Source organism: Dasypus novemcinctus, chromosome 4, assembly GCF_030445035.2.
Source record: "Dasypus novemcinctus isolate mDasNov1 chromosome 4, mDasNov1.1.hap2, whole genome shotgun sequence".
NCBI lineage: Eukaryota > Metazoa > Chordata > Mammalia > Cingulata > Dasypodidae > Dasypus > Dasypus novemcinctus.
The window spans coordinates 144967782-144975868 of record NC_080676.1 but is presented as its reverse complement, the minus strand read 5'-3'; positions in this window follow the sequence as shown (position 1 = coordinate 144975868).

Here is an 8087-nt window from a genome sequence, read left to right as displayed (position 1 = left end):
AAATCTGTGCTCAGTTCACACTTTGTGTCTTCAAAGTCTAGTGGGACAGATAGAAATGCATAAAAAAGTACAACACTGGGAATAAACAAAGGTGTGGAATCTTTGATAAAGAAAAATCACCTGACTCTGTGTTCTTAAATGAAACCACCACATGAGAATCCTATTTTAAAATCCCGCCCTAATGGCCTGTACTGTGACAAAGAGGTCTCTGGGTCTGGGCTACTTAAGCTGTCTGCCTGGAAAAGGAGTTTTTAAATCCTGTTCCAGCACAGCAGGCAATAGAATATAGCCAGGTAAGTTTCTTTTGTTATGTTTTTGTTCTTTAATTCTAGTCATCAGTCCTAGTCCACCAAAACTTGGTGCCATGTATGAAACTATATTTAATTCCCTGTGTTAAATTATCAATTGCTTATTTCACATACTTGGAGCATTGTCACTAGACATTGGAGACATCCAAGCAAGTTTTATCCCTCAGTCCACTTCCTGCTATCTTTATGTGATGATGTCTGAGGGTGCCCTTTTCTCTTTTGTTTCTCTCCTTGACAACCCTTTCTCCATCTTTCTTGGTGCTTGGTATACTTTTTTTTTTTTTCATTTATTTCTCTCCCCCACCTTCCCCCCAGTTGTCTGCTCTCTGTGTCCATTCTCGGCATGCTCCTCTGTGACCACTTCCTTACAGCGGCACCGGGAATCTGTGTTTCTTTTCATTCTTGTTGTTGTGGTTGCGTCATATTATTGTGTCAGCTCTCCGTGTGTGTGGCACATTCTTGGGCAGGCTGCACTTTCTTTTGCTCTGGGCAGCTTTCCTTACAGGGTGTACTCCTTACATGGGGCTCCCCTGCGTGGCACTGCACTCCCTGCACACAACAGCACTGCACATGGGCCAGCTCCACATGGGTCAAGGAGGCCCAGGATTTGAACCGCGGACCTCCCATGTGGTAGGTGGACACCCTATCTATTGGGCTAAGTCTACTTCCTGTGGTATACTTTTATTTAGGCACTGACGGTCCATCATATATTGCCTTTGGCAATTAAAGTCATTTTGATAGTAGACTTGATCTTCCATGAATTGCAAGTTCTTTCTTGCATATAGCATTCTGAAATCCTAAATTCAGGCTCAATAAATCAAATCCAGCTATAGTGCCACCTATATGGTAAGGGGTTATTCATTTTCCCATTTTCCTTTCTTCTCCAAAGTCAGTACTTCAGCTGTTAGAAAATATGAAAAAAAAATCACCTTCACATAATTGAGAATATGCTTGTAGAATTGACTATTATTCACTGGCATGAAAAAACACAGAAAAAGGACAAGGACCTTTGACAGCTGAAGCTGGCGTGGATTCCCCAGAAACGCATGCCAGACAAACCTCTATTAGACCAAATGGCTAAGATAGCATTTTTGGACTTTCACAGAGCATATAATTAAGACTCTAGTGACACTTTTATGGAAAATGTATAATGGGTTAGATAAGGACATAATTAAGTAAAACCATATCCGGCTGAACAATCATCATAAAAGCATTTTAACCAATGAGTACTTAGCAGCCCTATCTTTACAAACTTAAATAAAGATGCTCAAGGAAAGCATACAAAATTTTTAGGTGACTACAAGGAATATTGTACATGAAGTGAGATTTCAAGATTACCTCAGGAAATTAAAAAATAATACAGGGCGGCAGACTTGGCACAGGGGTTAGGGCATCCATCTACCACATGGGAGGTCTGTGGTTCAAATCCTGGGCCTCCTTGACCCATGTGGAGCTGGCCCATGTGCAGTGCTGATGCACGAAAGGAGTGCTGTGCCACGCAGGGGTGTCCCCCGCATAGGGGAGCCCCATGCGCAAGGAGCGCGCCCTGTAAGGAAAGCCACCCAGCGCGAAAGAAAGTGCAGCCAGCGCGAAAGAAAGTGCAGCCTGCCCAGGAATGATGCCACACACAGGGAGAACTGACACAGCAAGATGATGCAAGAAAAAGAACACAGATTCCCATGCCGCTGACAACAACAGAAGTGGACAAAGAAGAACACGCAGCAAATAGACACAGAGAACAGACAACGGGGGGGGGGAGGGGAGGGGGGAGGGGTGAGAAAAGAATACAATGGTATTACCAAAATGATAAAAATATTACTTATATTTTTATGTAATTCATCTTGTCCTTTTTTAACAAAATAGCAAGATGAATTATTACAGGAATAAAAGTTCTATATTTGGGTTTTCTAAAAATCTAAATCTAAAGTATAAAAGGGGGAAGACAGAGCTTGAAATGAAAGGAAATTTTTAAAGACTTGGAAGTATCTGTTAAAATGTTCTATGAGCCAAGAGAACTATTAGTATACTAAAAAACTTAATGCCCACAAAAAGGTATATAGTTGCCAGCCTAAGGGAATAATGAATACACTAAAGTATTTGATCGATCATGTGCATCTTGTTTTAAACCTATGGACCCAGGAAAGACATTCCCTTGCTGACCTCCTAACCTCTTTCAGGAGTCTTCCAGATCCCAAGGTGCTATTGGGAACATCATCAAGGCCCAGATTTAATGATGTAGATGTCACACTGATGACCTTGACAAGAGTTCTTTCAGGGAGTGGTGAAGACAGAAGCTTGATGGAAATGGATTCAAGTGAGAGGAATATGAGAAAGGAAGCACACACATCTCTGTTAAGGTTTTAGTGATAGAGAAGAATATCAAGTTAACAAAGGGTTTTTTATGTATATATATTTATATTTCAGAATTGAATATATTATAGTATGTTTGTACTGTGAAAAGAACATCTCATAGAAAACGCCCCCAACACTTTTTTTTTTGAGGTACCGGGAGCCAGGGAGTAAACCCAGGACCTCCGTGGGAAGCTGGTGCTTAGCCACTTCAAAAAGGGTGTTTTGTTTTGTTTTGTTTCGGTATCGGTATCGGTATCCAGGTGGGGTTCAAACCCAGGTTTTCATATTCAAGAACGCTCAACCACAGAGCCACATCAGCATCCCTGAGTTAAGCCACATCAGCGCCCCTGAGCCCGTCCTCTTCTCTGTTTGTTTTTATTTGTTTTTGTTCCTAGGAGGCACCAATGCCTGGACCTCCCATGTGGGAAGCAGGCACCCAACTGCTTGAGCCACATCATTTCCCCCCAACACTTAACAGCTTCATCAGCACTGTAGTCAATTGACTCATATTACCTGGAAAAGCCACTATCTTAATCTTAATCCTAATGGGTGTGAACCCTTTGTAAATAGGATTTTTGAAGATGTTATTTTTAGTTAAGGTGTGGCCTGACTGAATCATGGTGAGCCTTAATCCTCATTATTTGAGGCCTTATAAAGAAAAAGCCACAAGAGGAACAGGAAGATGGAAGTCAGCAGACACTAGGAGAGAAAACCTCTCAGGAAGAGATCAAGGACATCACCATGTCATAGGAGGCAGATGTGTAAACCAAGGAACCTCCAGGATCACAGCAAGCCAGCACCAGAACACTACAGAAATTGGGAGAAAAAGCATGGCCTTGCTGACACCTCGGTTTTGGACTTACAGCCTTCCAAACCATAAGCCAATAAATTCCTGTTGTTAGGCCAACCCAATGTGTGGTATTTGTAATAGCGCTTGGCAAACCAAGACAACCATCATCTAGACGCACATTGTCCAATTTGGCAACCACCAGCCACACATGGTACTGAACACTCGAGATGTGTCTGATCTGAACTATGTGCTATAAAGTGTAAACTACACACCAATTTTTAAAGACTAAGTATAAAATAAAGAATATACCTATTTAATAATTTTATATTAATTACAGATTGAAATATTTTTTATGTATTAGGCTACACAAAATATATTATTGACATAATTTTACTTGGTTCTTTTTCCTTTTTTAATGAGGCTACTAGAAAGTTTAAAATTACAAATGTGGTTTGCATTAAAGTTCTGTTGGACCGCATTGATTTAGACCATCAGGGCAAGTCTCATTGTGCTTTTTGCCCTAGTTTGTATTAGTCACTCCAGAAACCCTGGATTCCCAGTTCATCCATTACCACCCATCAGCCTTGAACATCCCCCAGTCTGATCCCATTTCACAACCCTCCACGACTTCTGAATCCCTTCCATTGCACCTTGTGGGAACCTGGTCCATTCGTACCAAAGGCCCTTGTTTTAGTTTCATAGGCTGCTCAAGCAAATACCATGATATGGGTTTACTTAAACAATGATAATTTATTAGCTTATGGTTTTGAGGCTAAAGAAAGTCCAAATCTAATCATCAAGGTGCTACTTTCTCCCCAAAGACTGTGGTGCTCTGCAGCTGGCTGCCGGTGATCCTTGGTCCTTAGTTTGTCACATAGCAAGGCACATGGTGGCAGCTCCTGGTCTCTCCTTTCTCTTCTGGTTCTGTTGATGTTCAGCTTCTGGCTCCTCTGTCTGTGGCTTTCGTTCTTTGTCTGAATTTCATGCTTTCATAAAGGATGCCAGTAATAGGATTAAGACGCATCCTGGATTGGAGAGGGAGGTAAGTATTGAGCAGTCCTCCCAAGAGCCCTCCTTCCACCAGTTTAAATGTTACTTCTCAAGTGCTCAATTGTCACATGTAGCTTGTGTACTTCATCTCCTTCTGTGGCAGTTTGATATTATTGATGAATTCCAAAAAGAAATACTTATTGTGTTTGTAAACTGGTCTGTTCCTCTGGGCATATTAGATTGCATTAGACTCAGAGGTTTCACTTTTACATTATTAAATCAAGATTAGAGCTTTTATTTGACCACATCCTTAGAGCGACTTGGTTTGAGTCCCTGCCTACATACAGCTGTGGGCTATATAAATGAATGCTCAATCAAAGACAGGGGAGTAAATATAGTGAAAAGGAGAACACACAAGCAGATATGCAGGAAGTGAGAATGCTCCATAGACAAGGCCCCAGGAAGAGAAATGAGGCTTATGCCAATCGCAGCAGAGCTCAGAAGAAGCTGGAACCACAGAGCCTTAAGAAAAAGGAGGAAGGCTTAACCCTTGTAAACATTACTCATATCTTGCATTAACATGTGGCAACAGACTTTGGGTGAGAAAGTGCCTGCTCCAGACTGTATTTGCCAGATGCAGTGGATGTGCCGCAATGATGGAAGAGATTGTTGATGTGGGAGGGGTGGGGGGTATATGGGGAACTTGTATTTTTTGAATGTAACATTTAAAAGAAAATAAAGAAGAAGAAAAAAAATAAAAAGTTACCAAAAGATATAACTTACGTAAAAACATGTTGTTGTTGTTGTTTTTTAAAGTGCCTCTTATGGTAACTTGAGTTGGACTCTTCAGGGCCTGGTAACTGTAATCTTCTACCCCAACTAAATACCTTTTATAAAAGCCAACAGAGCTCTGGTACTTTGCATCAGCACCCCTTTGGCTAACTAATACGCCTCTTTATTCTAGGACATTGTTCCAGCAATGATCCTCTCTCTCCTGCCTCATCCCAGCAGGGGATGGGAAGAGAAATAAATAAAATAAATCTTTAAAAAAAAACGAAAAGACAAACCAAGACACTTGTTTGCTAGCTCCTGCTCATCTCCTGGGACCACTAAATTTCCAAATACCCTAGAGCTCAGTCCTGGGTCTCTCTCTCTTCCATGGCTACACACTGAGTGATCTCATTCAGTACCATCTATACCTTTACCCTGATCACTCCTATCACTCTAAATTCACACACCTCCCAGTCTATTCAGCCCCTCAGAGTCAAAGATTAGTAGGCATCTTAAACCTAGTGAAACTCCTGATTCTCCCCTACTAAAACCTGTTGCTCTAGCAGGCTTTTCCATCTCAGTGAATGTCAACCCCATGCTTCCCGTTGCTGTGGCCAACAGCTTCATGTCGCCCTCAACTACTTGCTCTCTCTCACATCCCAAATCCATTTCACCAGAAAATCCTCTTGGCTCAAACTTGAAAATATATCCTAAAAACTTTCCAGGAGTGGGTGTTGCTCAATGGTTGAGTGCCTGCTTCCTATATATGAGGTCTTAGTTTCGATCCCCAGTACCTCCTAAAAACAAACAAACAAAAACCCCTTCTGCCTCCCCACCACCTACTACTCTTGTAGCTTTCGTCATTAGCCTCCTGACTCTAACTGGTCTTTCATCTTAGGCCCTTGCCTTACTCTTTCAATACAGAAGTCAGAGTGATCCCTTTAAAGCATAAGCCATACCCTGACCATCTTCTGCTCAAACACCCCCACTGACTCCATTCCATTCAATGGCTTTTGAGGTCCTAAGTTATTATCTGGCCCTTTAGCCTCTCTGGCCTTACCTGCTACTACTATCCTCTCAATTCTTCCCATGGTGCCACAATGACCTTCATGCTCTTCTTCTTTAAACGTGTCAGACTTACTCCTGTCTTGAGAGCTGTTCTCTAAGCCTGAATTCCCCTGTTCCAAACAGCTGCAAATTCTCCTCCATCGCCTCCCTTACGTGTTTGCTTGAATACCATCTTACCAGTGAGGTCTGTATATACTAGCAAGCCTTCAATCCTTCCTTCCATACCTATATATTAGTCATATACACTTACTCTTCTTAATTTTTCTCCATAGCCTATATCATTAGGTACCACATGACAAAATTTTAACTTAACATAAAAGCAAAAAAAAATAATTAGAGAAAAATCTTATGTTTCTTGTAGATGTGTAGATGGCTCCCAATAATAGAAAATAAGGAAGCAGAAGCCAGATGATTGTTTCAAGAATATTGCCGGGGAGACAGCTGCCTTGGTGGGATAAAACAGGTGATTTCTCGTTACATTCCAATTCTCCCCAACTCTCCAGAAAGAATGTGACTTTAGATGAGGAAAATGTCACCACTTCAAAAAGTCTGGCTGCTCTGAGTGCCCCATGGTTTTCGTAACTCAAGTCTGGTGAGATCACCAGATCCAGGAAGCATCATGGAATGAAATGAAAACAGGAAGTCAAGAGGAGTAGGGGCAAGCTTTGGCAATGAACACTCCATGACTGTAGGCAAGTTACTTCATTTCTCTCAGTTCCCAGTAAGTGCTCATCAAATTAGTGTCTTGGCTAAGTGACCCAGCACATCCCCTTCTTTTCTAAAAACTATAGTTCCAGGTTCTTTTTCAGTTCCTAGGAACTGGAAGAGTGTTATACATGGAAGGTTCAGGTAGATACAGAATATGGATGGGATGGGGAAGGAGGCAAACTGGCACACTCAGATTAAAGGAAAATCACTTTCAATCAGATCCCTCCTTGCAGAGAACATCCAAAATGAGAGAAAATCACCCAATATCTTCTCCTTAAGCATGTGAAAGGTTTAAAAGTTCTGAGCATGAAAAATCAGGATAAAACTGCATCTTTTACAGAGAAAAGTTATCATGACCTTTATAGCAACTGTTTCTCATTCCCAGGGAATTAGTAAAACTACACATTGTGTAGCTACTTTGACTCGTGACTGAATCTTACACTGGATGATTATCAGTGAAGACTCATTCCAAAAAGAAGTCTATATGTGAATACATGTGAGTGGGCTTACCTGAGCATCTTCCATCATAACTGATAAAATATACCTCATGTATGTTTTCTAGGTGTCAAATTATTGAGACTAATAAGATAGCATTAAACACCTGAGTTACTCAAGCTTGGTTTCTCATTCTTGGTTTGCCTTCTTCTAGACACACTTTGCATGTGGATTCCAAGGTTGTTTAGAGATGTTGGTGGAAAAGCACCAAACAGTGTTGACAGAATTAGAATCTGATTGAAAAAATAAAAATTTTTAAAAATTCCCAGGAGCTGCCAAGTAGTTGAGGCTGCAATGGTACAATAGACTTTAAGCAAATCTGTAACCTGTTTTCTTATATAGGCCAAAAACTAACACTGAATTTGATATTTCCCAACATTTAAGCCTGGCTAGATGCTCCGGCTCTAGGATTCTCTGAAAACCAAGATTTGTGTTTTCGCCATTTTTCCTGTTTATTTTCATCTCATTTTACTCTTCCCCTGTGAAAGGAAATGTGTCTGACAAGTTCCCCTTTTTATTTAGTCAGTATGCCTTACCAGGCTTCATAAACTCACCAGAACAAGGTGGCTTATTTGTGCCCTTGGCTCGGCAAGGTTTCAATAACA